Raw genomic sequence first — 19,945 nt, forward strand, 5'->3', positions numbered from 1 at the left:
CCCTGGCAAACTCATACAGGAGAAGATGAGATCAGCCGGAAGGAAAATGTTGACTGAGAACTGCAGGTAACAAGGTCTGATACGCAAGAAACCCAGTAATTTAAAAGGATATGAATCTATAAAAAAGCAGCCCAAAAGATGGAGGGAAAAACTCAGGAAATTATAACAATATAGAAATCAAAGGAAGAGAATGGGAGAAGGCGGCCATGGTACAAGTGTGACAGTCATTGTTTGATTTTGGAAAGAGCACTGTTGGTGGAGTAGCAGGAGCAAAAGCCAGATTGGCCTTTATTGAGAAACAAGTGGGAGATGAGAAAGTGCATGCAGGAAATATAGACGGAACACAAATGCAAAGACCAAGGAAACACTTTTCTATGCAGAGATTTTGAAAACACAGAAACTGTGTTAATTTAAGGAGTCAATAAACCATCCAAAATCTGTTATGTGGGAGGTGGGGATGGACACATATGCAGATGGTTGATGGATGGATGGATGGATAGATGGATGGATGAAAAGATGGCAGATGGCAGATCCAGATAATTCAGGTTGGTTTTATTAGAAAAAAGATCATCTTTTATTTACAGTGTAAAAGATTTATAAAACTCAGGCATGGTTTTGTGATTTAATAGAAGAAAATGTGAAGCTTTTGTTAAGCTCCTGGAAATCTTGCTACCCTGAGTTCAGGAAAAACTGGTTTGGCATGTTTATCACCTCTCTGCTCCCAAGATTGTTGCAAATGTTTAATCAGAATCCCCACCATAAGGGTCATTTCTTGGCCAGAGATGAGGGAAAAATGATGTTAAAGTATTTGTGCTGTTCCTTTGGTAAGCAAACGAGGGCAAGTCACCTGCTGGGAGTACCATATTCACCCATGTGAGGCGAATTATAGCAGCTATGCAAGTATTAGAATGCTTAATGTGCTGCTGCTGACAGTTGAGCATAGAATATTTAAAATGTTTCTTGTAGAGGCAGCTCTTATAGTTTGTTATGCATGCTCTCAAAATTCTAAATTTATCTGATGGAGTGAAAGATAATTCTTCTGATGTTCACACTGTCTGGAAGATGACTTAAATTTACTACACAGACTTTGCAGTAAGGTAAAGGTGCTGCTGGCACTACCTTCCAAACATTACCTGAACCCATTTCCTTTGGCCATCCTTACCCCTACACTTCCCCACATCAGGCTCTTGCTGGCTATTTCGTGGATGACTGGCTGCCACATGCTCCCAGCCTCCAGGACTGTAGAGAGGAGCTGCCATATGAGGATAAAAGTTGTCCAATCTCAGAGAAAAACTCTAGGGAAACCGACTCACACATCTATAGCCCAGAGGATAATTTTCCTTGTCACTGTTTTGGCTAGAAGAGATTTGGCAAGGCTTATTCATTCATTGATAAGGATTTACTGAGGAGTCTCTATGCTTCAGACATTGAACTAGACCATATGGACTACAAAGAGGGTGAAGAAAGTTTCTACTTCAGTTCACACTATATATTAGGGCAAAGAGACTGGAAAACAGGTAAATTATAAACCAATATGAAATGTGCTAATATAATAACAAATTCTGGGATTAATAAAAATGAGGATCTGCAGGACCCTGAGCCTGGAAGGTGTAAGAAACTGGAAGAGCCCAGAAGTAAGAACAACACTTACAGGGCAACCATTTCTTGGGAACTGGTCAAAACCAGCAGGGAAACAGCCTGATGACTGCTTAGGGTCTGTGAAGGCCACTGTGCCATCTGGACTCAATAATGGTGAAGCTAAGCCTAAATGAGGTTTAATTTGGGCTGTAAGACAAACTTTGGTTTTTCAGCTTTAAAAACCCTATAACCACAGAACCTAACCCATCGGTTTCTCTCAGCTCAGGATTCACTTTGTCTCACAATGTTAATTTTCCTTATTAATATGTGAAGCAAATGTTGTAGGAGTGTGGAAGACCATGCTTTATATGCTTGTGTCTCCAACATCAAAACCTGGCACAGAGAACCTGGGGTAGAAGATCCTCCTCTAGAGAAGAAATGGAGAGTGAGTCTGGTGATGATCTCACTCATGTATCCAATAAATATTTACTCGGTGTATTTACTAAGTATCTGCTGTGTGCCAGGTACTGTGATAGGTGCCATGCAGACCTGAATTGATAAAACAGACATGGTTTCAGTCCTTGGAAACTTAAAGTAAGTGAACAAATACATAAACACATGAGTAGAGCAGGTATAAGCAAATACATCAGCCAACAATAACAAGCTCAAAGTTCTATGAAGAATGCAAGAGTGGGTAGTGATAGGGAATAGCAGAGTGGTGTCTAGGTACCTAAGGTAGTGCAGGGACGCTTCTCTGAGGAGATTATAGGCAAGCTGGGACTTTAAGGCTGAGGCAGAAACAGAGGGAAGGGTGATTCAGGAAGCAGAAACTGCACATGCGAAGACCCTGTGGTGGGAGAGAGATTGGTGTGTTATAGGAACTAAAGGCAGGTCAGTGTAGTGTAGATTGAGTGCAGCAGATAAAGGAGAGAAGAGTGTAAGATGAGGTTAAAAAGGAGACAGAAGCCAGATCTGTTTTAAGGTGGGATATCCAGGTACAAATCTCAACTAGGGAGCTGGAGAAATCTAACAAGGGTCTGGGTGAAGAAGATAGGACCGTTCATACAAAGTTGGGTGTATTCACATATAAAAGACAATGGAAGGCAGGACGAGAAATAAACCCTCTAAAGCTGTGAGCATAAAGATGTCCAGAAAGCCCAGGATGAACACTCCAGGGAACAGTCCCAGGAAATGCTGTTATCAAGGGGTGGAAGAAGCAGAGGCCAGCAAATGAAATGGAGTAGTCGTCAAAGGCAAAAGCAGAGTCATAGAGCCAAGAGACTCTAAGAGTTCCCCCTGCAAAAAAAGAACCACCATTTAATCACTTCCACGACTGCCAACAAGACAAGGATATTGAAAGTGAAAGAAATGCCCATGGTCTATGGCAATAAGAACCTCTCAGGTAATTAATGAAAGTAGTTTCAGTAGAGAGGAGGTGAAGGAGGTGGAAGGAAGAGGAATGGAGGAAGGAGTTTGAGAAACTGAAAGGTAAATAACATCAAAGTCGAGTGAAGTTAGTCGAGATACATAGGAGAGTTCCAGCGAGATGAAGTAACTTGGCCTCCCACCCGCTGCAAACAAAATAAAACTGGACAAAGCATATGAGGCGACTGTGCTCAGGCACTGGTCTCCGTGCGGTGCAACAGTGCAATCCCTAAGGTCTCACAAGGTCCGCCTCATGATCTCCAGCGTTTGCTGAAACAATATCTTAAGTGACACAGTGACAATGTCCTCAGAAAGCTAGAGTCTGAGGTACCACCACTAAGTAGAAGAGGCAGAGATGAAAGTTTGAGGCTGAGTGCAGTGGTCCACACCTATAATCCCAGTAACTTTGGAGGCTGAGGCAGGAAGACCACTTGAGCCCAGGAGTTGGAGGCTGCAGTAAGCTATGATTGTGCCACTGTCGTTCAGCCTGGACAACAGAGCAAGATCCTGTCTCTAAAAAAAAAAAAAATAGGTTTGGGAAGGAGCTGACATTAGTGGGGGCAGTTAGAGAGGAGGGAGCTGTTAACGCCCCATGCTATTACAAGCAAATCTCAAGTCTCATGCCTGCCTTTTTCTCTAGCCTGGTTCATGACTGCTTCTCCCCATTCAGCAGTTGGGCCAACATTGTACGAACTCATATTCAAGCTTCAAGACTCAGTTCAAGTGTCACTTACCCATAGGGGCATTCCTTGGCCATTTGCCCTCCTCTGTGCACACTGCACTTACCTAACTACACCATATTCTACTGTAATTTTTGATCTATTTATTTTTCTTCCTGGCTGTGAGCTTAATAGTCAGGGCTCTGTCTTGGCTATTTCTGTGTCTCCAGTATTGGCACTTAATAGCTTTTCATGAGCATTTGTTGAGCTCTCTGACCCTTGGGGAGAAACTAAAGATAACATCTAATCATACTCTACTGTGTTTAGTAACTTTAATGTGCATATGTCTTATCATCTCCAACTACAAATGCTCAAGAAATATTTAAGTGACTAAATGAATAAATGAACAAGATTAGCAATACTGTAATTAAGGACAAGGACTAATTTTGATCTCTTATGCCTCCATGAAAGAATGTTGGGAAAACACTAAATATTCAACAAATACTTGAGAAATTGGGTAATTAGCAGGAAAGTCAATAAACTCCAGATGCATCAAGAGCTGCCTCACATTTGCATCTTTGAGATGTGAGCATGGGATGGAGACTGCACTGATGGTAACTTTTAGATCTTTCATGAGCACCGCATGCCATTAACTCTAAGGAGCCATTATATTTAAGATCTGGGCAGCAGGGGCTGGGTTGTTTTGGACTCCCTGCTTCTCTGTCCTATAGCAGAGTTGAGAACAACTGCTTACTATCTTGGGAAGCTGCCCAAGTTTCCTCCTTCTGGATGGAGACCATTAATAGACATGCTGAGTTGGTCTGGTTAGCAGGTGTATGTAATAGATTTGGCTTATCAACGCTTTTAAGCAAATCTTACTAGAGCATCTATATAATTTATTGTGTGTCTGACTCCATCAGGAGTTTATATCAAAGTGAAATATCTGAGGCTTGATATTGATAAAGGAGAAGTTTTATTAATGGCAAAGGAGAGCCTGTCATATACTCCCATGAGAAGATAGCAGTCTGTGCTCCTCTCTCTGCCCTCCGCCAACAATGGGCCTTTCACAGTCACAAGCATCATTCACCCTATCGTCCTGGAGTTGCAGTTGTTCCAATGATACTTTTCAATTTCTTAGTAATTTGGGATAGCTTTCTTTCAGAGGTATTTCTAAGGCAGCAATAGTTCAGACAAATGTTTTTCTACCTGAGATACAGCACAAATTCCTGTTTTCCCCAGAAGCTTCTGATACATAGCTTCCAAAGACTTTTGAAAATACAGCTTGACTTCCTGCATGGTCTCCTTAGGGCATAATTACTGCACCACAGAACAGCTGAAGAGCCCAGACTTGGGAGTCAGGTGACCTGGGAGAGAATGACAGCTCTTCCTCTCACTAGGATTGTGCTCTTAAGCAAGTTATCTTTCCTCTCCAAGCCTGTTTCTTTATTGGCAAGGAGGAAAGTAATCTCTATCTAGTAAAGTTGTTGTAAGGAGATGATGTAATGTATCTTTGAGTTATTAAGTATTTTATCTGCAGAACATTATAACCCTTGGACTGGTGCCTTTTTACCTAGAAGGCTCTCAAAAAATACTGATTGAATTTTACTTAAACTCAGGGCATATACCATAGGCAGTTTCTGACTTATAAACTGGAGTTTTTCCATCTCTAGATGCATTTCCCCATATAAACAAAGTTATAAATCGTGGTTTGGCTGCAGATTGGTACTAACATCCCATTACTGCTAAAAAAAAAACGGTACATTTGCAGTAGGGAAACACATAAAATGAAATCAGTCATTAAGTAAAACAAGAAAATATTGAATAAAAACAGTTTCATATTTATTTTGACAGTTAGTGGTTGAGGAAAAGCAGATTTAATTTAAGGAGGAAGAAAAAGTTGTCGGTAATTACTGGAGGGGATCTTCAGGGAAATTTCTGTGTATTTCCAAAAACTCTCAGTGTGGGTGCCCTGGATATTTATTCTGTCGAATTTTCTTTAAATCCTAGAACAGACTTCTTTGATACAGGTAACCATTAGCATTCATCTTTTGTTTATCAACAACTACAAATAATTCTTTAAGCTGATACATGGTGAGGTTTCATGAGTAAAGCTGTTATTTCTCAAAGGATAAGAAACAGGCAAAAAGGATGAACAAGTAACAGATTTTTAATCATAACTAAGAACAAGTTGAAAAAGAATTGGAAGTAAAAAGACCTAAAAGGAGATACGTGTGTGTGTGTGTGTGACCATTCCACCTCGGGCAACTGTTTTAATGAAGGGCTGAGCTGTCACAGTAGAGGGAAATTGCAGATGAGCTCTAGATCTCTTTGAGGGGGCACCTGGGAGTGGCGGGTATGAGGTTTCAGACCAGACAGCTCCCCATAATGCCTTCTGGGTGGTATGTCAGCCATGGAGAGAGCTTGGTTCCTGTTCTAAACAAGTGCATGTGAGGGGTTTGTAACACAACATGTAGGGAGAAAGCTGGGTGACCTTGGGATGTCACTTAAATTGTTTAGATGTGAGTGTTCTCATCCATAAAATAAGAAGGTGGGATCAAAAACTCTATGAAAATTTCAGTCTAAACTTTTAAAATTTTATGAGGACCTTGTGACTTCATACCAGGTAGAGCTGTCTTTCTAGCTAAGTACAAGTTAAAATCCTAAACTTTGTGAAACCAGTATGATTCTTCATCCTCACTTTCTTTAAAATTTGTCTTTCCTAAGCATCGCCATGACAATTTCACTAAGAAAGAACGTCACTAAGAAAAAGTTTCTCAGAATTATACCGAGGCACAAGGCAAGATATTTCCAGGAAATATCAATGCATTTGGAACATTCCCTGTAGCAAAAGATCTAAGTGAGAATCCCTGAAAGAACAAGAAACAAACATTAAAAACAAACAAACAAACAAAAACTGCTCACATTCTTCATTGTTAACTGCTATTTTAAGGAGTGTATTTTCCAAGAGAAATTTCAATAGGTTATGTGATAAATTAAACTTATGTCCTAGCTTTTACCAAAGAACATAGTTTTAAAAATCTATGGCACACAACGTAAAACTGATCATCTTTACAAAACAATATTATGAGGCTTTTAGAACCTCGGTTCTGCATATAGATGGAATAGAGGGCTAGATTTGGAGCTTTTCTGACATTTTCTTTAAAAAAGTACCACTCTGCTCATAATCTTCATTGTTAACTACTGCTTTAAGGAGTGTATTTTTAAGATAAATTTCAATAGGTTATGTGATAAACTTATGTACTGGCTTTTACCAAAGGACATAATTTTTAAAATCCATGGCACACAATGTGAAATTGATCATCTTTACAAAACATTATGAGGCTTTTAGAACCTCAGTTATGCATACAGATGAGATAGACAGTTACATTTGGAGCTTTGCCTGAAAAGAACCTTAAACCAGATATTAGGATTCCCAGGGCTCAGTGGCTGGTTTAACTACTACTAACTGAGCACCTGATCCTAGACATTTTTGTCATGTCTCTTGATTTTCTACATATGAAATTGGAAAATAACTACCATTTCCTCATATCAAGCTCTTGTTGCTATTCTCTTATGTTTTTATTGTGGCAAACTGTACATAACATAAAATTCATCATTTTAACTTTTTTAAGTGTAAAGTCCAGTTGAATTAAGTACATTCATATGGGAGTTCAACCATCACCACCATCAATCCCCAGAACTTTTTCAGCCTCTCAACCTGAAACTTCAAACCTATTCTCTTATTTTAATAGTATTTCTCTTAATCCACTTTCTCTTAATCCATCAACCAACAGAATTCTCATAACATGTACTACCTTAGTGTGGTAGTAAGAGTATAATTTTCTAGAATTATAAAGGGGAAATTGACCCTTGCACACTGGCTAGTTTGATGTCAAATGTGCTACAAGTATTATATATTAAATTGTGACGATTAACAGCCCCTTGGATTACAATCAAAGGTGTGAATGTTTGAACTCTGTGATGTACGTTACTCCCCTATGAAAAGCACAACAAGAGGATTCTTGCGCCTCTCAGTGAAAAATACTGAGAATTCCCTAAAAAGATTGACGAAATTAAATATCTCCTGAAGACCAGCCTTCTAGGGAAGTGGATGAATCTGGTGGGCTGGTTGGGTCTTCCCAGAGCATCTGGAATTTTCTCCAGGCTCCACCTCTTTACCGTCTACTGTCTCCATCATTGCCTGTTCACTTTGAATTCCACTCTTTTTGTGTCTGTTCCCTTTACTTGTTGCTTTAGAGCATCCTTGCTTGCCTCTCCTTGCCCATATAGGTTGCGAGGTCCCTCTACCCTTTAACCACAGCCCCATCTTCATCTTAAATAAGGACTAAATTCCCTTTTGGTCATCCCTTGACATTGTGGGTCAGCCTCCTCTACTCTTCTCCTGGCTATAGCTGACTACACCTTAGCCCCTCTTCTCCCTCTTCCTGTCCCATTCCTCAAGTTCCCCTTCCTCTCAATAAGAGCCACAGACACTACATTATACATTATGAAAACGTGGTTTTGTCTTCCAAAAACAGTGTGAATGTTAAATCAGATAATTTGATTGAGGCTTAGCTTTTGGATGATGATTTATAGATTAGACTCTTTCCCATTAATAAGGAAACCTCATATTAGAAATCTGAGCTTAGATTAACTGCATTTATTCTTTTATTATTATTATACTTTAAGTTCTGGGGTACATGTGCACAACATGCAGGTTACATAGGTATACATGTGTCATGGTGGTTTGCTGCATTCATCACCCCGTCATCTACGTTAGGTATTTTTCCTAATGCTATCCCTCCCCTATCCCCCCACCACCTGCCATTCCTCCCCTAGCCCCCTACCCTCCAACAGACCCCTGTGCATGATGTTCCCCTCCCTATGTCCATGTGTTCTCATTGTTCAACACCCACTTATGAGTGACAACATGTGGTGTTTGGTTTTGTGTTCTTCTTGCTGAGAATGATGGTCATTTATTCTTAAAAAGGACAAAAAAAAAAAAAAAAAAAAAAAGGACGGAGCTGCCTAATCAGAGATACCTTTATATACATTACATGCATTTGTTTATTCGCTCACCCAGTAAACATTTACTCAATACCCTGCATGTGCTAGGCACTATCTTAGGTGCTCATAAAATACCTGTGGATAATGATGACCCTCACCTCACAGGGTTTAAAGACTTTAGGGAAATACAGGTCAGAAAATAGGCAATTGCAATAGTACGTTTAAACAGTATGCTAGGAGGGGTAGAGTGGTTCTGTATGAGCCATAGCAGAGGCATTTAACCCGGCTGGAGGCTCAAGCAAGCTTTTCTAGGGAAGTGATGCATAAGCAGGAACACAGAGGAGGAGTTAGCCAAGCAATTAATAGGGAATCTGGGACATACTGCATGCCATTTACAGATCGTGATAGTTTAGCTTTTAGTTTTGATTTTCAAAAATTGTTTGTTATTCGAAGAAGGAAAAAAACTCTGACCTGATATGTAGGCAACAGAAGAGACTTTAAAGATGTCATCTGAATGCACTAGAGTCGGTTTGTCCTTGGGGTAAGTAATGATGGTGTCTTGTGATGAGAGTTATTTTCTTTTTTCATTTCAGTAATAAAATCATATCAAGCGGGATCTGAGAGAAGATTTTAAAACTAGCCCTAAGTGTTTCTAGCTGATATTTAGGATGTATTATTAGTACATGAGTAAAACAAATTGATCACATGACCAAGATTTTAAAATAAAATGTGAAAAGACTTGTGTATTTGACATAAAAAGAAATCCAGTCATGTAGAAAGCATCAGCAGTGTCTTTTTTCTTTACAACTGACAAATGGGAAGATGCATGTGCTCTGGTAGGGGCTCTTTACCTGGGGTCCAGGGACATCTGGGGACTTCAGAAGGTTCCAAAATACTGTAAAGCTATATAAAAAAATTTGTTTATGTGCATATTACTGTGGAGATGTTCCATAACTTAAATTGCATACTCCACAAGGAATCCATGTCCCCCCAAAAGTTCAAGAACCAGAAATTGATAGCATGCAATAAGTTCTAAAAGAACTATTAGAGCTGGATGAAACTTTAGAGATTCTCTCATTTAAAATATCAGAAACCTGAAGTATTCACTTGTGGATTAGGAAATGGAGGTACAATCAATCATCTTCAAACTAAAACGTTCTCAGGCAAGAACATCAAAGTGTGGCATTACCAAGTTTGGTTAACATAAAGTTGAAGAAGAAATTCACAATGGTAATGACTGATAATTAGTAGAGTGGTATTTCTAAGGGGGTGTGCAGAGTTTTCCCTTTTGAAAAGTTTTTTTTTAAGGAAAATCTGAGGTTTTATTTACTGGATGTAAATAAAACATCCTGGTTAAAGGGAAGAGACAATGTGGCACTGTAGCCCTGAAATGCTCCTACTTCTTCTCTTTCCTGGTTTATAGTAATTCCAATAAACGAAATTCACAAGTCTATCCAGGGGCAAAGGCAACATGTGATTTTGTATATAAAGTTCACATTTAACATTTCAACAATATGTTTACTTTTTCAGCCTTGCCAACTAGAAGTAATGGAAGACTTCAGATCCTGTAACTTGTGTTAAGATGAACATAACATAAAGTCCCCTTATTTGGGATGCAAGTATTTTATATTTTGTGATCATTTGGACATAGCCCAGATTGGCATTTGGCTTTGCAGTCTCAAAAATGGGTTTGGTATATATATTTAGAGTAGAGAAACAAGATTGAGGAAGAATTCCTAACCTGCCAGTCCCTATTGCAAGGATTCATCTGAGAATCAAGCACTAGTGGTTAATATGCTGTCTAGCAAAGGCGTTTATTCCTTGGACCAGGTCTAAGCAAAACTTTGTTATCTAATTGCTTATGAAATTGTACTTACTTTAAATAATTCAACTGCATTTTTAGAAAGAAGCATTATTTAGTTAAAAATTCACATAGCTATTCTGGGCTTTTGACCTGATTGGTTTATTATCATTCATCTTAAAAATCAGATTGAAATACAGTCTCTCGGACAAACCTAAGAAATAATGTAACAGATACTACCTGACTACTCATTCTTGAAATCAATATTCATAAAACCATTGCAGTAAAAGTAATTCTAGCTTGTTGCTGCATTAAGTAAAAATGTTATCAATTTATGAAACCTAATGTTTAAACAAGTGAATGATAGTGTTTCTGAAAAAGGGAAATTTACTTCTTTCCTTGTTTTTAAGCCTTCAACGTTTTAATCTTTAAGATTGAATGTTAGTCAATTTCTCTGAGTCAAAAGAACTGACAGTTTCATCCCAATGTTGCTGTTTTCCCCTTCATTCTTTAGAATTGGGCTCAACCTCAGCTCAGTTGGAATTTCCATTAGGCTGATAAAGGTCTCAATTGACCTCTGTAGAAGAACATAAATTTTAATCAGTTCCTTTTATATTCCTTTATTTCCTCAAATGCTTGACTCTTATATAGAATTCTTTCTTTATGTCATTTCCTTGTCTACATATAGTTTTGGAGAACAGCATCTAAATAAATTACTGAAATATTAGCAAAGTCAAAGACACAGAAATCCCTTAAACACAATAACAAGAGTTTGGGCTCTGAATAAACTACCTGATATGTGAACAAGTCAAATCAAAGCAACTTAAAAAAAAATAAAAAATTCTCCTTTAGGGACTCTGACAAATTTCCCTAACGTAGTTTTCATTTCAAAACTGCCAATTGTATAAGTAAAAATCATATTTAGGCAGCAGGACATTTCAGCTATATCTCATGGATTTCCCCTGAGAATAAACAGTAATGATAACAGTGAGTATAAGAAGCACAAAAACCACCACATGGAGAAGGGCAAGTGCCTAGGAAAACAGCAGTTACCATCAGATACAGGTGAGCTTTGTTCAGAGACACTGTCGGATGCTAAGGGCACAACTCTTGGAGAACGTTTCATCATCTTTTGACATGATTTGTCTTGTTCTCAGTGCTTCCTCTGAATTCGTTTTAAGTCTCCTGTTCTGTAGCACACACTCTACTATGGCTGCTGTTCTGGGAACACTGCTGAAAGCTACAAGGACTGGTTTGTTTTCTCCCCGGGAAACCATTTGCTCCACATGGAAACAATGTTTGACCTCCACTAAATTTTTTTTTAAATCAATTGTTAGGCACAGTGGGAAACTATGACAAATGAAAGGAGAAATCAAGGCTGTTTTCCACTTAAAGTGCAGCAGAGTTGCTGGACTGAAGCATTGCCTTTCTAAAGATATATTTAAATGTAAATGTGACTGAGGCACAGAATTTCCATGGTCCAACTAGAAGGAGGAAAAACATGCAATACTATCTTCCAGAAAAAGGTTGAGAAGACTGTGATGAGAAATCACATGAGAAGACTGTGATGCTATGGCATAGGTTGACTTTAATGAAGGCACAACTTTAGTTGTACTATATAGAAAGTTCAAAATTAAAATGTGTGCATAAATAGAAAAGAAACAGTTTTCTCATGGAATGATCACAGACATTATCACTATATATGCATCAATTTATTCAAGATCAACACACATAGATCTGTATAGTTGCTAGATATGTGGGCACATAGGGCAGGAACCCAGGAAGCAGGGAGAGAGCTCAGGAGCATGAATGAGAGATTAGAATCGCAAGATTATAGATGAGGGGTGGGAGTGGAGGATCGGCCGCCGGAGCTGCAGATGGTTTGCTGAGACTGTTAGTGCCCTGGGCTGAGACTCATGCTGCCGCCATGTTCTGCTGCTAGCATTCTGGAACACATTTGTGTTCTACAGGAACATGGCCAGTGACACCAGGTGTGAAGATTTACAGCATGAACTTGGTCATTATGGTCCTATAGTTGATGTGTATGTTTCACTTGATTTCTACATTCGCCATCCAAGAGGATTTGCTTATGTTCAATTTGAGGATGTTTGTGATGCTGAAGATGCTTTACATAATTTGGACAGAAAGTGGATTTGTGGATGGCAGACTGAAATATAGTTTTCCTAGGGGGATCAGAAGACACCAAATAAGATGAAAGCCAAGGAAGGGAGAAATGTGTATAGTTCTTCACGCTGTGATGATTATGACAGATACAGACATTCTAGAAGCCAAAGTTGTGAAAGAAGGAGATCAAGAAGTCAGTCTTCTGATTACAACTATAGAAGATCGTATAGTCCTAGAAACAGTAGAGCGACTGAGAGACCACATGTAGCAGAAGCCATTCCAAATATGATAGATTCAAACACCGAAATCGATCCTTTTCAAGATCTAAATCCAATTCAAGATCACAGTCCACATCCCAGACCAAGAAAGAAATGAAGTCTAAATCACATTCTACGTCTGCATCTCACAACAAAACTAGAGGCACCTCTAAAACAGATTCCAAAACGCATTACAAGTCTTGCTCAAGATATGAAAAGGAATTAGGGAAAGAAGAACCACCAAGATGCTAATCTCAGTCAAAATCACAGTTTAGGTGTAGGTCAAAATCTGTATCAAGGTCTTGGACTAATCCTATGTTCGATGGCCACTGACAATATAAACCATGATGATTTTTAGGAGTGTATCATTCATTTACTCATAGTTTGGTTTACTTAAATTATCAGGAATACGGTGTTACAATGATGCTTAAAACAATACTTGTTAGTTTTCCCTGTACCAGGCAATGGTCACAATTAAAATGATATGCTGTTGAGGAGCCACTCTTAAGAGTCTAATTTGTTTCCGGCTTCATCCATATCCAGTAAACACAAGAACAGAAAAGCAAACACCACATGTTCTCACTCATGAGCGGGAGTTGAACAATGAGAATGCATGGACACAGGAAGGGGAACATCACACACTGGGGCCTGTTGGGGGGTGGGGGGGTAGGGGAGGGATGACCGGTTGATGGGTGCAGCAAACCACCATGGCACATGTATACCTATGTAACAAACCTGCACATTTTGCACATGTACCCCAGAACTTAAAATATAATAAAATAATAATAAAACTTACTCATATAACCAAATACCACCTGTACCCTAAGAACCTATGGAAAAACAAAAAATAAAAAAAGATTTTAAAATAAGAGTCCAGTTTGTTTAATGTTATGGGCAGCTACCAATTTGTGGTGTCTCTGTATATTTCTGTAAAGATTATCGTTTTTTTATGCTTGAAGTACTTTGTGAAAAGATGTGGTTGACCATAATTTGTAACATTCTTTTATTAAAAATAAACTTTCATATTTGTATTTGGTAGAACCTTTAACCCAGAAATGAAGCTTGCTAATAAGAGTGATACAAGAGTGAAGCAGTAGCTACGGTACAACACTGACTGCTCTGACACATTTAGGTTCAGGGTGCACCTTTATGTCTTGTCAAGATGTCTAGGCCCATGATAATTATTACGACGCAGTGTGGATTAGTTCTTTTGTTAACCCCACTGTCTTGGGGAATTATGCCAACTGGGTTACATAGCATTTTCAGGGAGATTGAGTTTTTGACTGAAACATGGAGGGTTCACTGCTTTTTTCTGGTTCCTATGAAGATGTGAAACATAGAAAACATCACAAAAACTCACCTTAAAATGGCAAAAATAATTTTAAGGGAAAAAGAATGTTCTTATGTAGTTATTCTAAAGGTTAAGGAGCACTGTTGACCATATTATTGCTTAGTTTTCTCACTGCTGTTGGAAGCAAGTTTTGTGTGTGTGCATAGTGAAAAAAAAAATGAAATTTTAATGCTTACAGCACTTAGCCTGTGCATTTGTATCAAAATTTGCCTGCCTCCTTATGAGGGAAGTTTGCTTTTCACACCTCAGTTTATTTAATATAAGGCAAATTAAAAGACAGCACTCTTTCCATGTGATTCTGTGGTACCAAGGAATTTAAAGTAATTTTGGAAAGAGGATTAGTCAGTTTTAAGCAAGAGTCACATCTTCTGAGTTTTTTGATTATCAGTGTAGTACCTGACTAAAAATAAAGATGTAATACCCTTGACCATTTTTAATTTCTAGTATTTCTCTGAAAGATCATTTTGGGGACAAAAATGATTTGAAATGTCCAATCTCATTTACGAATAAAAAGCTAGCATTTTAAAAAATCTCAGATTGCTTGCTTACAGATATAAGTAAGACTTATTACAGAAAAATGATTCCTTTTACAGGATTACGTTTTTTTTCAATTTTGGTTTTAGTAATCTAGGCTTTGCCTACAAAGAACAAGACAATGGTTCTGAAACACTGTTTGTGGAATGTGTTTAAAGGATTGAATCTAGAACCTTTGTATATTTGATGCTATTTCTAACTTTCATTTCTTTACTGTTTGCATTTAATGTTCATGTTCTTCTATGCAATCATTTATATGCATGTTTCTTTAATTTTTAAAATATTTTCCTGGATGTATAGTTTAAAAAACAAAGTCTATTTAAAACTATAGCAGTAGTTTGCAGTTCCGGCAAAGAGGAAAGTTGTGGGGTTAAACTTTATATTTTCTTTCTTAGAGAAGCTTCTAAAAAGGTATTTTTATACATTCTTTTTAACAAATATTATGTACACCCTTTAAAACTCGAATGTTTGGATCGAAACAGGACCCAGATTATTTTCCGCTTGCTGTAAATTAAGCACATATGCTATAATAAAAACAAAATGAAGGAAAAAAAATAGGAGATGAGGAGTCACAGGGAGAGCTTAAAGGAGGTAAAGAAAGGCAGGCAGGCCTTCAAGGATCCCTGATGAACACTAACTTCTTAAAAAATAAACTAGATTTTTTAGAGCACTTTTAGGTTCACAGCAAAATTGAGAAGGTTCAGATAGTTCCCATATACTTCCTGCCCAACACATGCATGGGCTCCCTTATTACCAACATCCCCCAACACAGTGGTACACTGGTTACAATTGATAAACCTACATAGACACTGCATTATCACCTAAAGTCCATAGTTTACATTAGGGTTCACTCTTGGTGTGTCATACATTCTATGGGTTTTTTTTTTTTTTGTTGTTGTTGTTGTTGTTACAGATTCTCGCTCTGTTGCCCAGGCTGGAATGAAGTGGTGTGATCTCGGCTCACTGTAACCTCCAACTATGGGTTTTTGACAAATTTATATTGACATGTATCCACTATTGTAGTATCATACAGACTACTTTCAGTTCCCTAAAAATACTCTATGCTTTGCCTCCCTCCCTCTCCATCCATCCCTCCCTTCCTTCAATCCATGACAACTACTCATCTTTTCATTGTCTCAATAACTTTGCCTTTTCCAGAATGTCATATCATTCAAATCATACAGTATATAGCCTTTTCGGATTGACTTCTTTCACTTAGTAATGTGCATTTAAGTTTCCTTTATGTCATTTCATAACCTGATAGCTCATTTCATTTTTTATTTTATTGTACTTTAGGTTCTAGGGTACATGTGCAGATCATGCAGGATTGTTGCATAGGTACACATGTGGCAATGTGGTTTGCTGCCTCCATCACCCCGTCACCTACATCTGGTATTTCTCCCCATGTTATCCCTCCCCAACCTCCTCACCCTGCTGCTGTCCCTCCCTTGGCCCCCCAACAGACCCCAGCGTGTGATGCTCCCCTCCCTGTGTTCCTGTGTTCTCATTGTTCAACACCTGCCTGTGAGTGAGAACAGGCAGTGTTTGATTTCTGTTCTTGTGTCAGTTTGCTGAGAATGATGGTTTCCAGATTCATCCATGTCCCTACAAAGGACATAAACTCATGGTTTTTTATGGCTGCATAGTATTCCATGGTGTATATGTGCCACATTTCAGTCTATCATCAGTGGGCATTTGGGTTGGTTCCAGGTCTTTGCTATTGTAAACAGTGCCACTATGAACATACATGTGCATGTGTCTTTATAATAGAACGATTTATAATCCTTTGGGTATATACCCAGTAATGGGATTGCTGGATCAAATGGTATTTATATTTCTAGGTCCTTGAGGAAGCACCACACTGTCTTTCACAATGGTTGAACTAATTTACAGTCCCACCAACAGTGTAAAAGCATTCCTATTTCTCCACATCTTCTCCAGCATCTGTTGTCTCCAGATTTTTAATGATTGCCATTCTGACTGGCATGAGATGGTATCTCAATGTAGTTTTGATTCGCATTTCTCTCATGACCAGTGATGATGAGCATTTTTTCATGTTTGTTGTCCTCATATAAGTCTTCTTTTGAAAAGTGTCTGTTCATGTCTTTCCCCCACTTTTGAATGGGTTTGTTTTTTTCTTGTAAATCTGTTTTAGTTCTTTGTAGATTCTGGATAAACCCTTTGTCAGATGGTTAGACTGCAAAAATTTTTTTCCCATTCTGTTGGTTGCTGGTTCACTCTGATGATTGTTTCTTTTGTTGTACACAAGCTCTGGAGGTTTATTAGGTCCGATTTGTCTATTTTGGCTTTTGTTGCCAATGCTTTTGGTGTTTTAGTCACGAAGTCCTTGCCTATGCCTATGTCCTGAATGGTTCTGCCTCAGTGTTTTTCTCGGGTTTTTATGGTGTTAGGTCTTATGTTTAAGTCTTTAATCCATCTGAGGTTAATTTTAGTGTAAGATGTCAGGAAGGGGCCCAGTTTCTGCTTTCTGCACACTGCTAGCCAGTTTCTGACACCCTTTATTAAACGGAATTATTTCCCCGTTGCTGGTTTTTGTCAGGTTTGTCAAAGATCAGATAGTTGTAGATGTGTGGCATTGCCTCCAAGGCCTCTGTTCTGTTTCATTGGTTTATATCTCTGTTTTTGCACCAGTACCATGCTGTTTTGATTACTGTGGCCTTGTAGTATAGTTTGAAATCAGGTAGTGTGATGCTTCCGGCTTTGCTCTTTTTGCTTAGGATTGTCTTGGCTATGTGGGCTTTCTTTTGGTTCCATATGAAGTCTGAAGTGGTTTTTTCCAGTTCTGTGAAGAAGGTCATTGGTAGCTTGATGGGGATAGCATTGAATCTATAAATTACTTTGGGCAGTATGGCCATTTTCATAATATTGACTCTTCCTAACCATGAGCATGGAATGTTTCTCCATCTGTTTGTGTCCTCTCTTACTTCCTTGAGCAGTGGTTCGTAATTTTCCTTGAAGAGGTCCTTTACATCCTTTGTTAGTGTATTCCTAGGTATTTTATTCTCTTTCTAGCAATTGTGAATGGGATTTTGCTCATGATTTGGCTCTCTGTTAGTCTGTTATTGGTGTATAGGAATGCTTGTGATTTCTGCACGTTGATTTTGTATCCTGAGACTTTGCTGAAGTTGCTTAACAGTTTAAGGAGATTTTGGGCTGAGATGATAGGGTCTTCTAGATATACAATCATGTCATCTGCAAATAGCGACAATTTGACTTCCTCCTTTCCTAATTAAATACCCTTTATTTTTTTTCTTGCCTAATTGCTCTGGCTAGAACTTCCAATACTATATTGAATAGGAGTGGTGAGAGAGGGCATCCTTGTCTAGTGCCAGATTTCAAAGGGAATGCTTCCAGTTTTTGCCCATTCAGTATGATATTGGCTGTAGGTTTGTTGTAAATAGCTTTTATTATTTTGAGAAATGTTCCTTTGATACCTAGTTTATTGAGAGTTTTCAGCATAAAGGACTGTTGAATTTTGTCAAAGGCTTTCTCTGCATTTATTGAGATAATCATGTGTTTTTTGCCTTTGGTTCTATTTATGTGGTGGATTACGTTTATAGACTTGTGTATGTTGAACCAGCCTTGCATTCCAGGGATGAAGCCTACTTGATCGTGATGGATAAGCTTTTGATGTGCTGTTGCAATTGATTTGCTAATATTTTATTGAAGATTTTTGCATCAATGTTCATAATGGATACTCCCCCAAAGTTTTCTTTTTTTGTTGAGTCTCTGCCAGGTTTTGGTATCAGGATGATGTTGGTCTCATAAAATGATTTGGGAAGGATTCCCTGTTTTTGCATTACTTGGAATAGTTTCAGAGGGAATGGTACCATCTCCTCTTTCTACGTCTGGTAGAATTCAGTGGTGAACCCGTCTGGACCTGGTCCTTTTTTGGTTGGTAGGCTATTAATTGCTGCCTCTACTTCAGCCCTTGTTATTGGTCTGTTCAAGGTTTCAACTTCTTTCTGGTTTAGGCTTGGGAGAGTTCAAGTGTCCAGGAATTCATCCATTTCTTCCAGATTTACTGATTTATGTACATAGAGTTGTTTGTAGTAAACTCTGATGGTAGTTTGTATTTCTGTGCAATCACTAGTGATATCCCTTTTTTCATTTTTTATTGCATCTATTTGATTCTTTTCCCTTTTCTATTAATCTGGGTAGCAGTCTGTCTATTTTGTTGATCTTTTCAAAAACCAGCTCCTGGATTTATTGATTTTTTGAAGGGGTTTTTGATTCTCTATCTCCTTCAGTTCTGCTCTGATTTTAGTTATTTCTTGTCTTCTACTAGGTTTTGAGTTTTTTTGATCTTGCTCCTCTAGCTTTTTCAATTTTGACAATAGGGTGTCGATTTTAGATCTTTCCTCGCTTCCCATGTGGACATTTATTGCTGTAAATTTTCCTCTAGACACTGCTTTAAATGTGTCCCAGAGATTCTGGTATGTTGTGTCTTCGTTGTCATTGGTTTCAAAGAACATCTTTGTTTCTGCTGTCATTTCATTGTTTATCCAGTCGACATTCAGGAGTAGGTTGTTCAGGTTCCATGAAGTTGTGTGGTTCTGAGTTAGTTTCTGAATTCTGAGTTCTAATTTAATTGCCCTGTGGTCTGAGAGACTGTTTGCTATGATTTCCATTCTTTTGCATTTGCTGAGGAGTGATTTACTTCCAATTATATGATGAATTTTAGAGTAGGTGCAATGTGGTGCTCACAAGAATGTATAATCTGTGGATTTAGGGTGGAGATTTCTGTACATGTCTATTGTGTCCACTTGGTTCAGATCTGAGTTCAAGTCCTGGATATCCTTGTTAATTTTCTGTCTCGTTTTCTGTCTGATATTGACAGTGGAGTGTTAAAGTCTCCCACTATTATTGTGTGGGAGTCTAAATCTCTTTGTAGGTCATTAGAACTTGCTTTATGTATCTTGGTGCTCTTGTATTGGATGTGTATGTATTTAGCATCATTAGCTCTTCTTGATGCATTCATCCTTTTACCATTATGTAATGCCCTTGTCTCTTTTGATCTTTGTTGGTTTAAAGTCTAGTTTTTCAGAGGCTAGAACTGCAACTCCTGCTTTTTTTTTTTTTGCTCTCCATTTGCTTGATAAATCTTCCTCCATCACTTTATTTTTAGCCTATGTGTATTCTTGCGCATGAGATGGGTTTCCTGAATACAGCACACCGATGGGTCTTG

At 38.3% G+C, this 19,945-nt stretch overlaps 1 protein-coding gene and 1 pseudogene across 2 annotated transcripts in view; one reads left to right on the forward strand and one right to left on the reverse strand.

Moving 5' to 3' along the window:
- Nucleotides 1–19,945, reverse strand: part of SLC35F4 (solute carrier family 35 member F4) — a 296,215-nt gene that overhangs the window by 63,627 nt on the left and 212,643 nt on the right. The gene's annotated exons all lie outside the window — the stretch shown is intronic.
- On the forward strand, nucleotides 12,682–13,184 carry LOC105716436 (serine/arginine-rich splicing factor 10-like; annotated as a pseudogene).

The sequence above is a fragment of the Aotus nancymaae genome, unplaced genomic scaffold (assembly GCF_030222135.1).
Source record: "Aotus nancymaae isolate 86718 unplaced genomic scaffold, 86718_ANA_hifiasm-v0.15.2.pri h1tg000062l, whole genome shotgun sequence".
Lineage (NCBI taxonomy): Eukaryota > Metazoa > Chordata > Mammalia > Primates > Aotidae > Aotus > Aotus nancymaae.